The following is an 18,808-nucleotide window of genomic DNA, read 5'->3' as shown; positions in this document are numbered from 1 at the left end:
ACTAATTGACAAAGTATCACAAATTTTGAAACACTAAAACTGCGTTCAATCAATTACTAATTAATATAATTATTGAACATCACTGAATATCAAAATATTTATTTCAATTGCTAACCTATTACATTTAATCGGGCTAAATACAAATGAGAGAGCTCATTGAAATGATGTCAGTAATGAGATGTCCACTGTAATTATCGATTTTGGCTTAAGTAACCTAGTTGAATTAATTTATGTTGACACAGTATCACAGTACCTCTAATATCGGTGCTTCTAAAACACAAAATTTTAGAGAGCAACTGAATAACTACATAGATTTCCGATGGGCCACTTAATACTTAGCATCTAAGAACACACTCGACCCGACTTTTTCGTCAAGTTAAAAGAACGTTCTTGTCCACAAATACCGCAATAATTATTAGGAATGTTGTTGGAAAATCCCAACTCCGCCAAGATTAAAAATAAAGGTATATGAAATTGAGGAAATCATTTATTTGTGTAAGTGACACGGTACATATTTGATCAAATTATACATAAAGCAGTAATGTAAGTGCATTCTTTCTTTTTAAAGAGGAAAAATAAAATCGTGCTGAGACAAGGATATACAACGCAGCGAGCTAGAAACAATTTTTCTCAACAGGGAGGAACTGCCATACTTTTTGTTACCTACCTACTCACAGAAAATGTAAACCGCCAGGTACATAATTATCAGCAACACAGTAAGTGCTATTGTTTTCTTTACAGGAGGAGGCAAGCAATAAGCCGGGACCGCGCGGAAATTATGCAAACCCTAGTAAGGCCTGACATTACACGGAGAATTAACAATAATTTAACTGGTGGTGAAGAAAGTGTGAAGCTTTAATTTGAGAAGCAATTGAAGAAAGTTTATAGAAAACAATAGGTACCTAGGTAGGTACGACATGAGTTTTTGAGTGCATTATTTAGATTATTAAGTTGCTGTTATAATCTGTCAATATGTAATATTAATCATTGTTCTCATAATATCATTGTTGAGAGTTTGAACGCAGAAAAGTAATCAATCAATAATAATAACGAAAATAATAAAAAAAATAAAGACAATAATGTGTTTCACCAGTGGTAGTGTAACAAATGACAATATGAGGGTAGTTGAAAATCTTCAAGCCCGCCCGAACGGACAACGCCGCGAACCGCCAGTCTGCTTGTGACCACGGCTGCAGCATCGCAGCCGAAACGTCAAGCCGTGAGTACATAATGTAAATCATTAATAAACGTCGCGTTAAGACCCGTGTCTTACTATTTTAATAATGTGTTTCTTTGTGTAACGTGGTATTCGAAGAGATGCCAGTATTAATCCACCAGCTGCGCAGCGAAAAGTCTATCCACTGGAAAGGCAAGTTAAATCGTTTGTATTGTTTTCTTATTCAGTTTTGCAGCTTAGCTGCGGAATGCATTTTCCTTTGTATCGCAAAAGTTATGACTTTTTGCGTAGGTATTCATTTTCCAATTCTATACAGAGAGGTATCTCTGTTCCGATTTGTTCGTTTTCTGTCGTTTGGACCTGGAATCCCTTTACGAGTGTAGCCACGGATTGAGGTCTTTTTACACAGACCTGGCTGAACGAGTCGTTATAAAAAAGTTCTTCATTTCAAATGGCTTTGTAAACTTCTGACGGTTAATCGTTGTGAGCAGACTTCGTACAAAAGACAAAAACTGGTGAAGATCAACTTAAGATACAGCTATTTATCAAGTTGGTGTTTACATAATATGATAAGCCAGAATATTGAAAAAATCTGCTAAGATATAATTTTACCGGGTTACGCAACTCATACTTTACTCATTTTAACATTAATTCAACTGGAAACTATTTGAACACAGAATCTATATGAAATCACTTTTGCGGCAAAATATAAATGGATCCGGAGGTTACCAGGAAATATTTTCCATTTACAGTGTCCGTAAAATACAGTGTCCATGTTTTAAATTAAATTCGACGTAAGCTTACGTAACGTATTTTTGGTCACATTTTTGTTAAAGTTTTGTCGTATGTTCCATTTTCCCACTGCTATTTAGGGCGTTACTAATTACCTAATCGGCGATTTAATTATTGTTTATGTTTATTCTTGTAACTTCTTGTGGTTTAACATATTATTAATTTGTAAAATAAAACTTTTTTGAGAGTATTTTTAGGTTGTAAGCTTATGCGTCGACGTAATTTTTTCCAAAGTTTGCAAAAAATCTGTTTGAAGAGTTTTCGTGCCGCGTCCGCGTTTTGCCTTTAAGAAAGATTGGAGTGCCACTCTTGAGAACCACGATGCCCTAGTGGGCAGAGGTGGATAGGGAACACTCGTGAAAACAACTTCTATTAATGTTATTTATGAAGTTGATACTAAATCTTTTCGATAACACCTCGTTGACCTTTAAAATGTTATGTACTAATAATGACGTATGGATATTGTATATGATTAAGCACACTTTAAAGAATGAGAAGTGAGAACTGAAAGTCATAAAGATTTATAGGTTTATTTTTATTATTGCATTTTTTTTTAACTTTGGTCAACGAACAATTTATGATTTTTTTTAATTTGAGATTCTGTTACGTTGTTTGTTATCTGTTAAACTTAGTAGTTTAAAAAATACAGTATTGTATACCTATACATATAGAAATCATTGCCTCCATTTTTCCCCTTTATAATATTTGTATTATACAATACTTGGTTTTAAAAAATCTGCCTATTCTTATTTTCTGACGCCCTCAAAGCACCTATACTAAGTAATAATATAGATAAACACCAATAGAGCCCAGCCCAGACAGACTGCGTACTTTGATCTCTCAAAATATCTTTACAACTTGTGATTGAACTCAAATATTTTTCGGAATTAAAGTACTTATGCACAATAGAACTTTGTGTACAAAAGAAAACAAATGTTTGCAACTTTCCTTCATTTTAACATTTCATGTCGCAATATCGTGTTTCAATAAAGTGGTAAAAATAGGAGAAATTAAATTTGAAAATGGCTTCCATACAAAGAGTTGAGGTGTGTGATCCTCTTTTGTATGGATTTTATCGATGTTTCACAGAAAACACGTTGCTAAATATTATCTGAAGACCGATCTAAAGATTTACCCCCTTACTAACAAAAAGTTACACAGTTGTTGATCAGTGTTTTAAAATGACATTTCCATACTAAACGTCACTTTAAATCACTGTTCAACGAACGTGTAAGTTTTATTAGTAAGGGGGTTAAAATATAATTTACGATAGCTGAACTTTTTAGTCGTATCAATATATTTTTTTAATTGATTAATGTTGATGAAACGTCAAACTCATTTATGTCATGTTGATATTTTTGCTGTCTTGTTTGGTCTTGTTTTCGACGCGGAAGCATCGCAGATATCTTTGTACATAACTTTTATTTGGTAACTTGTGTTCTAACATTTTATCGTTTCATATGAACCAGATAGTTGAGAATTCATATTAGTTGCCGCATGTATCTATTTGCATTGTGCTTCGAACTGGGTCGTACAATCGTAGTTGGTCATTGAAAGTTTGTCACTCTGCATACGGTTTTCTCGTAGAAGGACTGTCCGGACGATTATATTTTGTCTATAGTATTGTATAGTAGATGGTACTATGTGTTTCATCAAATATTGGAAGTTATAATTTTAGTCGAAAGCAAATAATTTGCATTTCTGGATTTTTTGTTATGAATCTGCGGAATGCATAACAAATGATAGAAAATGTTTTAATCACAATGACTAAGCTATAGGTCATTATACACTTGATTTTTTTTTTCAAATAGGTAAGTAGTTAATCCGGGAAGTGAATTGATAAACCACTTTTGTTATTAAGGAAGCGCATTCCACAGACTAATTGACTAATTTAGTCTACGAAAAAGCTCTGGTGGGATTAGACGTTGTGGATTTTATTTTCTCTCGTAATCCTTTCTGTTCAACCTGTTTTGTTCCTGGTCCTGCTCCTTTGCTGTGTTAATTTGATAAACCACGTTGTTTTGCAGGGTCACTAATAGTGTAATTATTTTTCTTGACTTAAAATAAAAATAACATATGTAATTTTGTCAATTTGTTTTTTTTTAGTGCATACTTTTTTGCCTAGTTTCCTTTATTCGTGGTCTTTTCGAGAAATTATCGCGCGCCAAGGGATTATCCAGTCTAGCACTAGATCGGTTTTAAAACATCAACTTAGTAAAATCTGCGTTCAAAGGAGCGTATCAAATGTAATCATGTAGGTATTAATTAAAGCCTTATTATGGGCTTTACTGTAGTAAGCCTCCCATTCAACCATGTTAAAATACCTTTTTACCCTTGGTTACTCCATCACTCTTTACACTAGCTAGCTTGTGGTAAATTATTCATAAAAAAGAGTACTAGTAATGTAGGTTGTGTTGTAGTTATTTTTCTTTTTCTTCTTCTTCTTCGTCGCTACAATCTTGCCAGAGTGGTCGTGGTCGTCACACTCGGCGTTTACTCGTGGTCCCCCCGACATGTCCCCCTGGTGGGTCCACGGGTAATTTTTTTTACCCGTTGTCCCACCGTTCTGAACAGTTTTTGCCAGTGGGTCTACGGGTAATTTATTTTAACCATAGTCCCACCGCACAGTGGTAAACGTTGCATGTCACAAAAATCGATAAAATAAAATAGAAAGTCTATTCTTTTTTACATCAAGTTTAATTAAAAAATAATTGGGAATAATAATAATAATAAATAATTTATTTCATAATATAAAACGGTTTACAATAATTAAAATATTGACCAAACTTCCTTTTAGGTAAAAATATACCTGTGCCAGGAAGTGAGGCTCTTCTATATCTAGGTATTGTTACTTATCTAAACACTTGTTTTGGAATAAAATAAAATAAAATAAATTTTCTTCTTGGAATAAAATTGAAAGTTTTATCTTGATTTTTCCAGTGCCACACCAACTGAAATTTCACCAGTAACTAGCTCCATTTGTATGTCTCTAATATAATCATCATTCTCAATGAATGATTTTCGCCTTGATTTGACACGTTTCTTGCAATCAATGCTAGTTAATGTGGTTAACAAATTTAATAACCGCAACAGGTTACTGTTCGACTTGTTATTAATTTTATTTAGTTTGCCGTGTAATGACTCTGCTACATTGTTAGTTCTGTGTCGTTCTGCAAAAACACTCATAACCTTCCAGGTATCTTTAGCAAACCATTGCTCTTCAACGTAATTCAGGAATCTCTTAATATTTTTATTTTCAGCACAGGCAAACTGCGTCTTAATATATAGCCACCCCGAAGATTATCTTTGGGCAATAAAGGTAATACTGAACACAAACCAACTAATCTCTTGGCTGGTTTAGTCTTTTTAAGACCAAATATTCTTATTGTAATAACAACCAACCACGGTTGTATCTGGGTAAACTATTAAAACAGCTTTTAAAGCTGCAAGTTCGAAGTCGCAGTGATACTTTCATGGAGACCAATTTGGCAGCTGCGATTTTAGTAGTCTAAATAGTATCACATAGGTTTCAGTGTTTTTGTCACTAAGCAGAGCAAAAATTATCGGTTTTACTTTTGTCGTAGTATTTGTACTACCCAATTCAGCATGGATAATAAATAATTGAACAAAAGGCGATGGACAAGACTGAAAAGTTCCATCTGCAAATATTTCTGTGACATTATCAATTAAGGCCCTATCATCATTCTTGCAAAATACTAAAATCTTGGTGCTTCCATCATAATAATCCGCTAAAATGAATTCTGAGTGCTGCATTGGGACCTGGACTTCATCAAAATTTATTTTGTTTACTTTTGAAAAATTATTTCGTGCATCATAGAAAGCATGTTTAGCATTTTCGAATTTTGGTAAAGGTGCAACTAAGTCAAATCCTTTTCCTTGCCACTTATTTTCGACATCTTCATAAAGTTGTGGTATTGGTGTGTCAGTTTTTTCTGCAGCATGTCGTACATCATTTAACGCAAGGACAATATCATTTTGAAATGGTATTTTAATGCATGTATGTGGTCGTATAGCCTGTACAACCATTTGCTGTAAAATATTTGAAATAAAAGCTTAATATAAAAATTTTAATACATTTTCAGAGCATATATATATAATAATAATCACGTTTTGAAAAAGTCTGTCCTTTAAACCTTACTATCCTATTTTCTACTAATACTATAAATGCGTAACTTTGTGAGGATGTGAATATGTATGGATGTTTGTTATTCTTTCACGCAAAAACTACTGAATAATACGATGCGATGTGGAAGTCATTGGGGGAGGCCTATGTTCAGCAGTGGACGTCCTGTGGCTGAAATGATGATGATGATGTTTAGGTAGGTAGGAACTTACCTCATTTACAGTGATAGATCCTTTACATTTAAGTTTTTTTTCTTTGCACTTCCATAAGACCGTTTTATTGACGTAATTTTTTTTCCTATAAAATTGATAGCCTTCATAAAGCAAAACTTTCCCCCCTTTTCTGTCAATTATTTTAACACCGTTTTCCATCTCACAATCAGACTTTATTAACAATAAATGAATAGTTTTAAACGTTACAAATATTAGGTACTATGATTAATGAATATGACGTATTGAAACATGTCACATTTTTTTATATGACCTGGCAATAAACAAGGAAATCTCACCAATGAGTACGCATATACAGTGTGTCCGGGCATGTAGTGCTCAAACTTTAAGAGTAGGCGCACACTGTTGATTTTTCGTCGGCCGATAGTTTAGTCGGGCAGTTGATCAGTATATGGGCATGTATGGAAGTTCACAGTTCATTTATGAAAACCTTTTATATGTCCGCAAAAATATAGAGCAATTCACGAAAAAGAGCGATTTGCATAACTTTAATACAAGAAACAAAACTAAACTTGCCGTTCCAAATTTCAGATTGCATAAGATTGGTAATTCATTTATGGGAAAATGTATTAAATTCTTTAATAAATTACCACAAACTGTTGTAGAACTACCCATTCATAAATTCAAAGCACATATTAAAAGTACCTTAATGAAAAAGGGCTACTATAAAGTCGATGATTATTTAAAAGATAAAAATGTTTGGGATACGTTACTGCCTAGCTCGCATAAATATTTATAACTTTGTACATTTTAAAACATCTAAACCTTTGATAATTAACTTTTTTTAAAAATAAAACCGACTTCAAATGCATGAACATAAAAAAAAAACGTATAAAAAATTGCGTATAAAAAAGTTCATCCCCAATTTTCCACCCTTGGGGGTGAAATATTTTCTTCAAATTCGCATGAAACCACCCTTTTGATAATACCTATTCAACAAAAAAATAATCGTTCAAATTGATTTATAATCGGCGGAGATATTGCGTATAAAAAAGTTCATCCCCAATTTTCCACCCTTGGGGGTTGTTTTTTCTATTATTAAATTTAAATGGGACCACCCTTGAGGTATTACCTATACACCGAAAAAAGATTTGTTCAAATCGGTTCATAATTGGCGGAGTTATCGCGTAACAAACATACCATAACAAACCTCCAACGCAACGCATAATAAACCTCCTCCTTTTTTTTGAAGTCGGTTGAAAAAGAGGCTGACAATAGTGACTTAGTTTCTTGCGCTGCTTCTTCTCAGCACTGGCCCATTTATTGTCCTGAAGCAGTGGTAGGGTTAATACTGGGACGTGTAAAAGTGCTTTTTTAAGCCTATTTACAGAAATAAATGAGTTTTAATGAGTTTTAGTTTTTAATGAGTTTTAGTGCGCACACTACGCCGATTCGATTTGGCCGATTCTTCATACAATTTAAAATCGGGCACAACTATCGGCCAACTAAAAATCAACGGTGTGCGCCTACTCTAAGGGCGTAATCTATGAACAATTTTATCGATGAAAATACTTCAAATTTGGGGCTTGACCCATTTCTTGCAAAATTGCAAGGATTTAAGTTTTGAATTTTAAGTTTTCACCTTTTCCTTCAAAAACAAGTGATAGAGTGGCTAGCTTAACACTAATAAGCAAAAATTTTATATCATGCGATAGCCAATAAAATTATCTATTAGCAGAAGTAGAAAACAGATACAAGTATTAAGGGAGTAAGAATGGATTTAATTAGAAAAAAACATGACTTTTTTCACTTCTTTATCAGTTATTTTCCAACACAAGAAAAACCAGGTCGTTAAGGTATGTTTTATTTGCATTGTATTATTAGTATTTGAGCTATTCTACAAAACGAATGTAAAGGACAATGACCAAAAGTGGTCCAAATGTCCACCACTAATGAGACCTATATTGGCTTATACCTAGTTCATTAAAAAGAGATTAACTTTCAGTATGGGACGAAAAAAAAATAAGCTGTCAGTAAAAAGTTATGACCGTATGAAAAATTGTAGTAGTTTACGCGCTAATCTCAGGAACTACTGGTCCGATTTGAAAAAATATTTTTGTTATGGATAGCCCATTTATCAAGGATGGTTATATAACATCACCCTACAACCAATAGGGGCGGAGCAGCGACCACCCGACCATAATTCCAATATTGTTGTCTTTCTTCTGAGCTTATTTTTTTTTCTTTTAGCGAGAATCTAACACGGCACACTAAGCGACATGACATAACATGCATAGATTAATCCAAAATGTGCGATGGATAGAATGATATCAAGAACATTTTTCGGATGAAAAGGTAAAAAACATGACTTTTCATTCAGTCATAACTTTTTACTGACAGCATATTTTTGATTGCGGTTTGGTTATAATGAATCAGTATTTAGTAGACTATTTTGCTACATAGGTCTCGTTAGTGGTGGACATTTGGACCACACTCCATACATTTTTGGTCATTGTCCTTTATTAGTCTACGTTTATTAGTTTCGACGTAATTGTTGAACAAAGATACCCCTTCCCAGCGGTTTCCATAGTAACCAAATAAAACATACCTTAACCACCTGGTTTTTCTTGTGTTGGAAAATAACTTAAAAAGAAGTATAAAAGTATATTTTCATCGATAAAATTGTCCATAGATTATGCCCTTAAAGTTTGATCACTACAAGCCCGGATACATTGTATAAGTGGACTGATGTCTGGCATGAAATATCAAACGCAGAGTATGAGTGACTTTAACCCACATTGTGTGATGTGAAGATATAAAAAATGTTCTTGCAATTATTAATTTCGATGTATCCTTTATTCTCAAATAAATATGTATGAACTTAAGAATAAGTCTTATAAATATATGGTTAATTAATAATTATAGATTTTTTTATAATTATACCTAGGTGACATGCACTGTGCGGTGGGACTATGGTTAAAATAAATTACCCGTAGACCGTGTACGTTACTCCAGCTGGAAAGTAGCTCATAGAGTGAGATGAGTAGAACGTATAATTAGTTCCCAACATGGTGTAAATGTGCGCCGAATTAGAGATTAGTGCGTGCTGTCGTTTTGGTACAAAACGAAAAAAACGATTCCTGCTGGAGTAACGTTGTTCTAGCAGGAAAATTCTAAACGAATGATCGGAAAGAGAAAAACTGTGTACGAGCAGATAGCTTATATTTGTTCTATTATGTGAGCTGAAAATGTGATTTGTGCGTCTTCAGGTTTTCGAGATATTGCATTTCCTGCCAGGGTAACGTTTTGCAGAATGCTCTATCTCAATAACCGTTATATGTGCGCCTATAGAATAAACACACACGAGTAGCTCTTGATTTGTGCGTATATGTGAAAGAAACATGTTTATGAAAATATTTATAAATATCAAGTAATCGAGATTTCTTCAAAATCCGAAAAAATCGTGTAGCGCCTGAATAACAAAATATACAAGCTCACTGAAAACTGTATTCGATCCTTCTTAAGACGTATTATAACCATAGAAAGTTTCAAAAACGCACATTCATGGGTCATTGAATAATATCACTAAAAGTAATTACGACGGAGCTATAACTTTGACGTCAAAATACAAGGAATCAGCTACACCAAGATGAGCGGATGTTAACCGTATAATTAGAGCGTTTATTGAACAAATATAAAATAAAATATTCAGCTTGTAATGTATCGCTTAAAAAAAGATATACATAAAAATATCAAATTGTAAATACCGGCTGGTTATCCGACCAAATTCGAATGCATACAAAAAAGCGACGGATTCATACTTATCGACGACCTTCTTAACTTTACACACGAACCGGTTGAAATTTGTTGTACCGAAGTACACTGAAGTAGAAAATAACCAGTAAAAAAATAAAATGTAATTAATGTATGACATTTTTTTAAAGAATTTAATATAGTCTATAGTTGGTATGGTTGACATAATAATATAATAATTGGACAATTTTATTGATCCTACTAATATTATAAATGTGAAAGTTTGTATGGATGTCTGGATGTTTGTTACTCTTTCACGCAAAAACTGCTGAACGGATTTTGATGAAACTTTACAGTATTATTGTTTATAACCCAGAATAATATACATATGTAAGTATTATAGGCTATAATTTACGACGATCTGTGAAACTGAATTTCACGCCTGTGAAGCCGCGTGCAAAAGCTAGTAATGCAATAAAAAAGATGTCCCAAATCGCGCAGTTCGTGGTATACAGGGTGGAAACGATAAGTGATCTCACTCGGTTATTTCTAAACTATACAAGATATCAAAAAACTAGTTACTGATCCTGAAAGTGCTTCGTAAGTTCTATCAAATATGTAGTACCTACCAGTAATAGGTGACAGAATATAGTTATAGTTATAGATGTTTTGTCCCCCGATTCAAAAATCTTGCTCATAACGCATACCTACCTACACTTTAGGATGAGAAATAGCCGTAAATGTGGTAAGAAAACTAAAATTTTGTACAGTTTTGACTACTATTGTCTTGCGTAAATTGGGCGCATTCTTTGAAATATTTGCATAACGAATACTATGTATGTAAGTAATAAAACTACTTTACTTATTTATAAGTAGGTATGTATATTGATCTGTGATTCTATGTCATAATATAATACTTTTAAGATACAATAATTGATTAGAGATTCATAAAAAGAAAAATAGAGTTTATCAGTAGGTATGTATGATCTGTGAAAAATTAAGAGAATAAAAAACAATTTCCACAATAGCAAGGTTTTTCAATGTGGTCACAAATTGTATTTTTCACTATAGGGGGTTCGGCGGTCAATGAAGATTCAGATTTCGTGACGTTTCCGCACATAGATTTAAATAATAGATACCGCATGTCAAATACCTAAATAGAATGAAAAGTATGAAAACGAGCGTGTCATTCTTCGTCATCCATAAGAGTAGCCGCACACCGTTGATTTTTAGTTGGCCGATAGTTGTGCCCGATTTCAAATTGTATGATGAATCGGCCAAATCGAATCGGCGTAGTGTGCGCACTCCCATACATGCCCATACTGATCAACAGCCCGACTAAACTATCGGCCGACGAAAAATCAACGGTGTGCGCCTACTCTAACTCGTGTAACCATGAACCCATCTTTACGGTCGAGGGTACAGCGGTTAAAATTTATTTTCCACTGTACCATCAAGGGAACAGCCAAGGGTACACAGGAAAATAAGGGTGTCTATCAACGAGCTCGAAACTAAACATCGTAAGCGCCATTCACATTTTTATCGGAAAGTTAATAGAAATATTAGCGCGGCGACGGTGCGGCGGCGGCGCGGCGGCGACGCGGTGGCGGCGTCGCGAGCAGGAGCTCTTAAGTTTTCTTGAAATCTAAAAGTCTCCTGACTGTATCGAAGAGGTAAATACCGATGCCGCGATGTCCGTTGTGATTTTATTAGGAATGTTTATTGTAAAACACGGTCGTCTTGAGCTTTTATAAAAAACTAGCTATCCGCCCGTGGCTTCGCGGCCACGTGGAATTTTGACAAATTTCTGTGCGAAATATCTTTAAGTAACAGAAAATAGAAAAGAGGTCCAATATTGCCGTTTTCCCCTAGTAAGGCCCCTTAACCATCTAAAACTTATTTAGTCTACTGCCCACTTTGAGAATAAAATATTATTAGCGCCCCCCATTTTTGTAGTCCAGAGTCGAGCTCAGTCGGTGTCTAAGAGTCCTCCTAGTAGATGACGCCTCCCAAGCTTCTACACAACGTCCCGATTTTTTTTCTGGGTCTCTTACCGCCCCCCTTTAAGCCTGCAGCGTCCACAAGGGGACGTTATCGCCCACTTTGGGAAAGACTGATCTAAAATATTACTATATATTTATTAATTGCCTAAAACATTTGAACACGACTGTACTAACAACAGCTTAAGTTTAATACGCTCAATGTGGAAGGTCATCGATATGTATGAATCCGTCGCTTTTTTGTATGCATTCGAATTTGGTCGGATAACCAGCCGGTATTTACAATTTGATATTTTTATGCATATCTTTTTTTAAGCGATACATTACAAGCTGAATATTTTATTTTATATTTGTTCAATAAACGCTCTAATTATACGGTTAACATCCGCTCATCTTGGTGTAGCTGATTCCTTGTATTTTGACGTCAAAGTTATAGCTCCGTCGTAATTACTTTTAGTGATATTATTCAATGACCCATGAATGTGCGTTTTTGAAACTTTCTATGGTTATAATACGTCTTAAGAAGGATCGAATACAGTTTTCAGTGAGCTTGTATATTTTGTTATTCAGGCGCTACACGATTTTTTCGGATTTTGAAGAAATCTCGATTACTTGATATTTATCAATATTTTCATAAACATGTTTCTTTCACATATACGCACAAATCAAGAGCTACTCGTGTGTGTTTATTCTATAGGCGCACATATAACGGTTATTGAGATAGAGCATTCTGCAAAACGTTACCCTGGCAGGAAATGCAATATCTCGAAAACCTGAAGACGCACAAATCACATTTTCAGCTCACATAATAGAACAAATATAAGCTATCTGCTCGTAAACAGTTTTTCTCTTTCCGATCATTCGTTTAGAATTTTCCTGCTAGAACAACGTTACTCCAGCAGGAATCGTTTTTTTCGTTTTGTACCAAAACGACAGCACGCACTAATCTCTAATTCGGCGCACATTTACACCATGTTGGGAACTAATTATACGTTCTACTCATATCACTCTAGGAGCTACTTTCCAGCTGGAGTAACGTACACCCGTAGACCCACTGGCAAAAACTGTTCAGAACGGTGGGACAACGGGTAAAAAAAATTACCCGTGGACCCACCAGGGGGACATGTTGGGGGGACCACGGGTAAACGCCGGTCACACTAGGTCCGGTGGCAAGCCTCACATTCCGTCGCCATTCCTCCCGCACTGCAGCCTTTCTTGTGCACTCGTAGAGTGGACCATTGAGTGCCCTCAACCTTCCCCTGTTATTTTTACAAAATATTTTTGAGTGTTGGTTAAGGCCAATTATATTATGGACAAGTTTGCATTTATCTTTTATATTCAATGTCTTCAGTCTGATACACTTAAATACTGTAAAGTACAGATCCTTAAATCCGCATTTTTAATGTAGTATTAATGGCTGTTGTATTAAATTAAATTACAAATCCTAAATGCTTAGTCCACGTCTGAATACCTAAATTTTTTCTCTTCAGTTACGTTATCGATGGATGACGAACCAGCTACACTTGAAAGTCAGTTCTTTGAGTTTGCAAAACTTTTGGACAATAAACGGGATGGATTGACGATCACCCTGTATAGATCAGACTATTGGATGCGTCAGAGTAAACTTATTGATGATAGGAAACTCACCATGACAGATACAGGCATTTTTTGGTGGAAATTCTGGTAAGTCATCGAATGTCTTTATGGTACCCTGGTAACCTATCCCTACTAAGGTATCCTTACTGGTAATGATATTTTTTCCATAATTAAACATTGGGTGTTAATTAAAGGGGAAAAAAATCCATGAAGGTTAATTTGACAAACTCCATTTTTTGTTCTTTGACAATATTGTTCTTCTGAAGAGTGTGTGAGTGTGAATGAAAATCCCACTTAAGTCACAGAGGTGGTAAAACGAAAATATCCTTTAGAATTCGGCCAAAATTTGGCAAAGTCGGCCGTTTGGTGTAGTGGTTCAGAACGGACTACTATGCCGAGAGGTCCCGGGTTCCCTTTTGTACCCTTTGCACCACCGGCCTGCACCACTGGTGGTGCAAAGGGTATTTTTAAATCCCTCTTGCACCACCAACAAATAGTGCTGTGCTACCATCGACTGTAAAACTAGTAGTAGACTGTAGACTAAATTCTTCCCGAATGTACGCGAACGTCTAACTAGGCGATGGTTAGAAATCGACCATTGCTCGTCGCAGTTCCTCACGGGACATGGCAACTTTAAACATAAACTTCACGAATTCAAACTAGTTCCGTCTCCTTTTTGCGAGTGTTCCACTGATGATGTCAGTCATGAGCAGTCTGCCCATCATATCTTGTGGGAGTGTGATCTTTGGAAACATGAACGTGATATAATGCTTAATTCAATACAACATACATCTGTTTCCGCAATTTATTACACCGATCTTGTCGCGACAAGGAAAAATTTCCGTGCTTTTAAGCGATTTTGTGAAAAATATTATTGGCAGGTAGTTGCTAATTGCTCATAAGATAGGCCCCCTTAATTTAATTTATTGTCCGTGGTGCATAATCTTTTTCTTAAAGGTTTTAAACCTTTGTTTGTCACCTGTCATCCGCTTTGCAATGGAGGGAAGTCGAACCTTAATTTCGAACTCCTCCTATGTTCTTCTGATTAATTTCGTTGCGGGTCCAATGACAGTTTAACTTTCCCCCGGGACAAACTTGACCTTCATTGGTTGGGTTTTTGTGGCGGTCAAGCTGTAGATCCTGGCTACACAGGAGTTGCAGTGGTGGGAACGAGAGGTGGGAATAGTCCCGTTAGTAGTAGACTGTAAAATACTTAATAATTTAATTGTTATAAATAAATCAAAACCCACCTAAAAGTTTTAATTTGTGTGTGTGTAAGTGCCTATAAACATTTCACTTCAGACCCACGATACCCCGGGCCTACATCCTACATACAACGAATAAAGTACCAGGGCAACATAACCATAAAGGAGCTATTTTATGATACATGTTTATTTCTCGGATCAACCAAGAAGAATTTGATATAGCTCCTTTATGATTATGTTGCCCTGGTACTTTAGGAATTATTCGTTGTATGTAGGTATGAATGGTTGTTATTAATTTTTATGTTATGTTGTCAAATCTGTCCAGTAGTTTCGGAGCCTATTCAGTACAAACAAACAATCAAATCTTTCCTCTTTATAATATTAATATTATATGATTATAGATAATCGTTTTACAGTTAATGGTAGCGCGGCACTATTGGTGGTGTAAAGGGGATTAAAAAATACCCTTTGCACCACCAGTGGTGCAGGCCGGTGGTGCAAAGGGTACAAAAGGCCGGGTTCGATTCCCGGCCGGGCAGAAATTGAGATGATGAATTTTAATTTCTGTGACGGGTCTGGGTGTTACTATGTAGGGCAGGTGACCCGGTTTTGGCCATTTTAAGAATTTTTTAGACTTTGAGGCTATATCATTTTACAGTTTTTGTTATCACGGACTTATTTCTTGTAAAAAGTGATTAAATATATTTAGATCTAGCCTAAGGATACATTTTTTTTCATAATGATTCAATGGAAAAATAATCCTGTAGAAAAGAAAAAGAAATGGGAATTTGTGCCATTTTTGGTCAGCTTTACCCCATTTCTGGCCACAGTCATGTGCCAGTTCTGGCCATCAAAATTCATAAAAAAAAAACAAAAACTACTCGACGGATTTTAACGAAACTTGGTACAATTATTTTTCATACTCCTGGGCAGGTTATAGTATACTTAGGAATTCCCACGGGAACAGGAATTAGCGGGAAAATCCTTTTGTATGAAAAATCTAAACTGCTTAAGTTAAGACGCTTGAAATTTGGCATGTAGGTACCTTAGTAAACTTAAAGCTTAGTTACAACAAGGAATTCCTGAAATTCCCACGGGAACGGGAATTAGCGGGAAAATCCTTTTGTATGAAAAATCTAAACTGCTTATGTTAGACGCTTGAAATTTGGTATGTAGGTACCTTAGTAAACTTAGAGCTTAGTTACAAAGAATTCCCGAAATTCCCACGGGAACGGGAATTAGCGGGAAAATTCTTTTGTATGAAAAATCTAAACCGCTTAAGTTAGACGCTTGAAATTTTGCATGCAGGTACCTTAGGAAACTTAAAGCTTAGTTACAACAGGATATTGCAAAATTCCCACGGGAACGGGAGTTAGCGGGAAAAAACATTTGTACGAAAAAATCTAAACCGCGTAAGATAGATGAAGGGGGTAAAACGGGATCCACGCGTACGAAGTCGTGGGCGGCCGCTAGTATGAAATATAATATCTCAGCTTGAATTGAAATCAACATTAACCTATAGTATAAGTTTATGCGGTTAGTACTGGAACAATTTTCTTTTCACAAAACCGATTTTTTTAGTATTTGGTTTCGATGGAGGCATTATAATCGTAACTCTGAAAATGAATCGATTACTTATATCAAAATAGCTAAGTAATTAAATTGGAAAATCACGATAAAAACTAAATGGCCAAAAGTGGGGTTCTTCGTGCACCACTTTTGGCCATTCATGTGGCCAAAGATGGGAAAATTCATTCATTCTGGCTCCATTAGTGGCCACCTCTCATAAACCCCTTAATAAACAAATAGCGATAAAATATCATTAGTACCACTTAGACAGTATATTCTTTATTAAGGATTAACATAAACATTTAAAAAAATAAGAAGGATTTAGAAAATAATGATTGTTTACTCACCCGCTCGCCTTAGCCTTTTTGCTAAGACTTAAAACAATTAACGCTTCTCAAAAAATAATGACTTGTTGGATTGAAGTGAAGCTTGACACATCAAAGCTGTTAACGCTATCAGTGTGGCTAATATTAGATATTTTTATTCCCGTAAACCATAGAGTAATATATTAGTCTTTGCCTTAGTTATAACGATTTGAAGTTCTAAATGGCCACAAAGGCTCACAACCGGGTCACTTGCCCTATAATATGTATGTATTTAAAAAAAAAAGTATTTAAGTAGTATATCCGTTAAGCTAGCACCCATAACACAAGCATTAAGTTGCTTACTTTGGGGCTAGCTGGCGCTGTGTGAAATTGTCCAAAAGATTTATTATTTATTTATTATTTATTATTAATTAAGAGTACCTAACTAATGAATAGTGGGTGTTCTTTTGAACCCTCCATTGAGTTGGTCGTTATATGATGCTCTCCAAAAGACCACCACGATTTTATTAAATTATCTTTCATCCAATAACTATCTATCCATAATTTCATATTTTTAAATTATTATTCTTGCATTAGTTCCATGTGAAACTAAATAATATGGAATTACTCGGTTTTGTTTCAGTAAAACAGAGTTGAACTACGATGAGTGGTACGAGTTTTTGACTGATGTGTGTAATGAAAAGAAGCTAGACCAGGAATACGTTGACAATGCAATGACTAACTGTGGAATCCCCGGAACTTCCGCCGTGAACGTCCCGCAATACCGTGATTTCTTCGACACCTATCAACCCAAGGAAAAGCTGGCTTTCTAATTTCTCTCTAGTTTTATAGTTGAATGTTTTATAACAAGCTGGCACGCTTGTTTATAACACTACCGTTGAAGTAATTTAGTGTTATGGTTATAATATTAATTCACTTTAAGATTGTCGCAAATATGGATAAGTATTGTAACTATTAAATTGTGTATATTGAAAATATTTGTCTTTCCATTAATGTTTTCATTGTTAGGTCATATAAGGGTTGGTCAGCTTGAATTGGAGTTGAGTTTCACAGGAACCATGTTGGTTTTAGAAAACCATCCAATAACAGCCCGCCATTATATTCGTTGTCGAACTTAATGCAATCTAGCTTAATGGCATTTAACCAAACCGAATTAAGGAAAACTGTCCGCAGCAGTTATTGTTTCAAAGATTTACAGCAGATATGCGTCGAGTCAAAATATTTATTTTTTTGATACATTATTTTATCAACTACTCTAGCACCCTTATTTGCGGCCAGATTTAATTAGATATCCGTATATCAAATTCCACCAAAAAAATTCTGCAAAAAATTGGCCTAGTGTGTGTCGTGCCACGCGCAGTGTAGGGTTCCGTGATAGGTGTCCTTCGTTACCACAATATATTATTATTTCAGAAGCAAGCAAGCATTTTCTTCTAAGGAATTTTTACTGGTTAAGAAATTTTATAATGCATGAGTAAAACGTCTATTTACTCGTAATTACTCTTAAACCGGCCAACTCTGAATGTTTTATGATAAGGACAGGACAAACCGTTCCACTATACTTTTTTTTTATGCATAACAAGGCAGGTATTTGACCACAATCGCACCTGATGTTAAGTGCGATGCAGTCTAGGATGGTACATATCTGCCCTGTAGGTAAGTGCCTATTCACTCTCGCTTTGAAGAGGCCCGGATTATAGTTTTCGGGAAAGACAGCAGCAGGCAACGAATTCCAGTCCCTAGCTGTTCGCATTATAAAAGAGTCATCGAAACGCTTAGTGCGAGCTGGTGGAATGTCAACAAACAAATAAAAAAACTTGGAAATGATGAATTTGAATTTTAAGAAAAAGCATTAATTAGCAAACACTAGAATTTATTATATTAACCCTAAGGTTAAGAAAACCTTAGGGTTTCTTTTCGAATGATATCTGTAATTAATTTGTATAAATAAAAGTATAGCCTGACCAGGAACATAAAAACCCTCGCCATGTTGCGGAAAACTAATGGTACTAATTTCTTTCAATGGCAACAGTAACTGAAAACTTCATTGTCATGTCACCTTGCATGTCAGTCTAT

At 35.2% G+C, this 18,808-nt stretch overlaps 1 protein-coding gene and 1 long non-coding RNA gene across 2 annotated transcripts in view; one reads left to right on the top strand and one right to left on the bottom strand.

Annotated features, from left to right (window-relative positions):
- LOC135087024 (PDF receptor-like) overlaps window positions 1-18,808 on the bottom strand; it is a 47,305-nt gene that overhangs the window by 25,356 nt on the left and 3,141 nt on the right. The window lies entirely within an intron of this gene.
- LOC135086492 (uncharacterized) lies at window positions 3,326-17,582 on the top strand. Its single transcript, XR_010260503.1, has 3 exons — window positions 3,326-3,397; window positions 13,527-13,719; window positions 17,355-17,582. It is a non-coding gene; the product is annotated as an uncharacterized LOC135086492 (long non-coding RNA).

Source organism: Ostrinia nubilalis, chromosome Z (genome assembly GCF_963855985.1).
Source record: "Ostrinia nubilalis chromosome Z, ilOstNubi1.1, whole genome shotgun sequence".
Lineage (NCBI taxonomy): Eukaryota > Metazoa > Arthropoda > Insecta > Lepidoptera > Crambidae > Ostrinia > Ostrinia nubilalis.
This window is presented reverse-complemented; position numbering and strand designations above follow the sequence as displayed.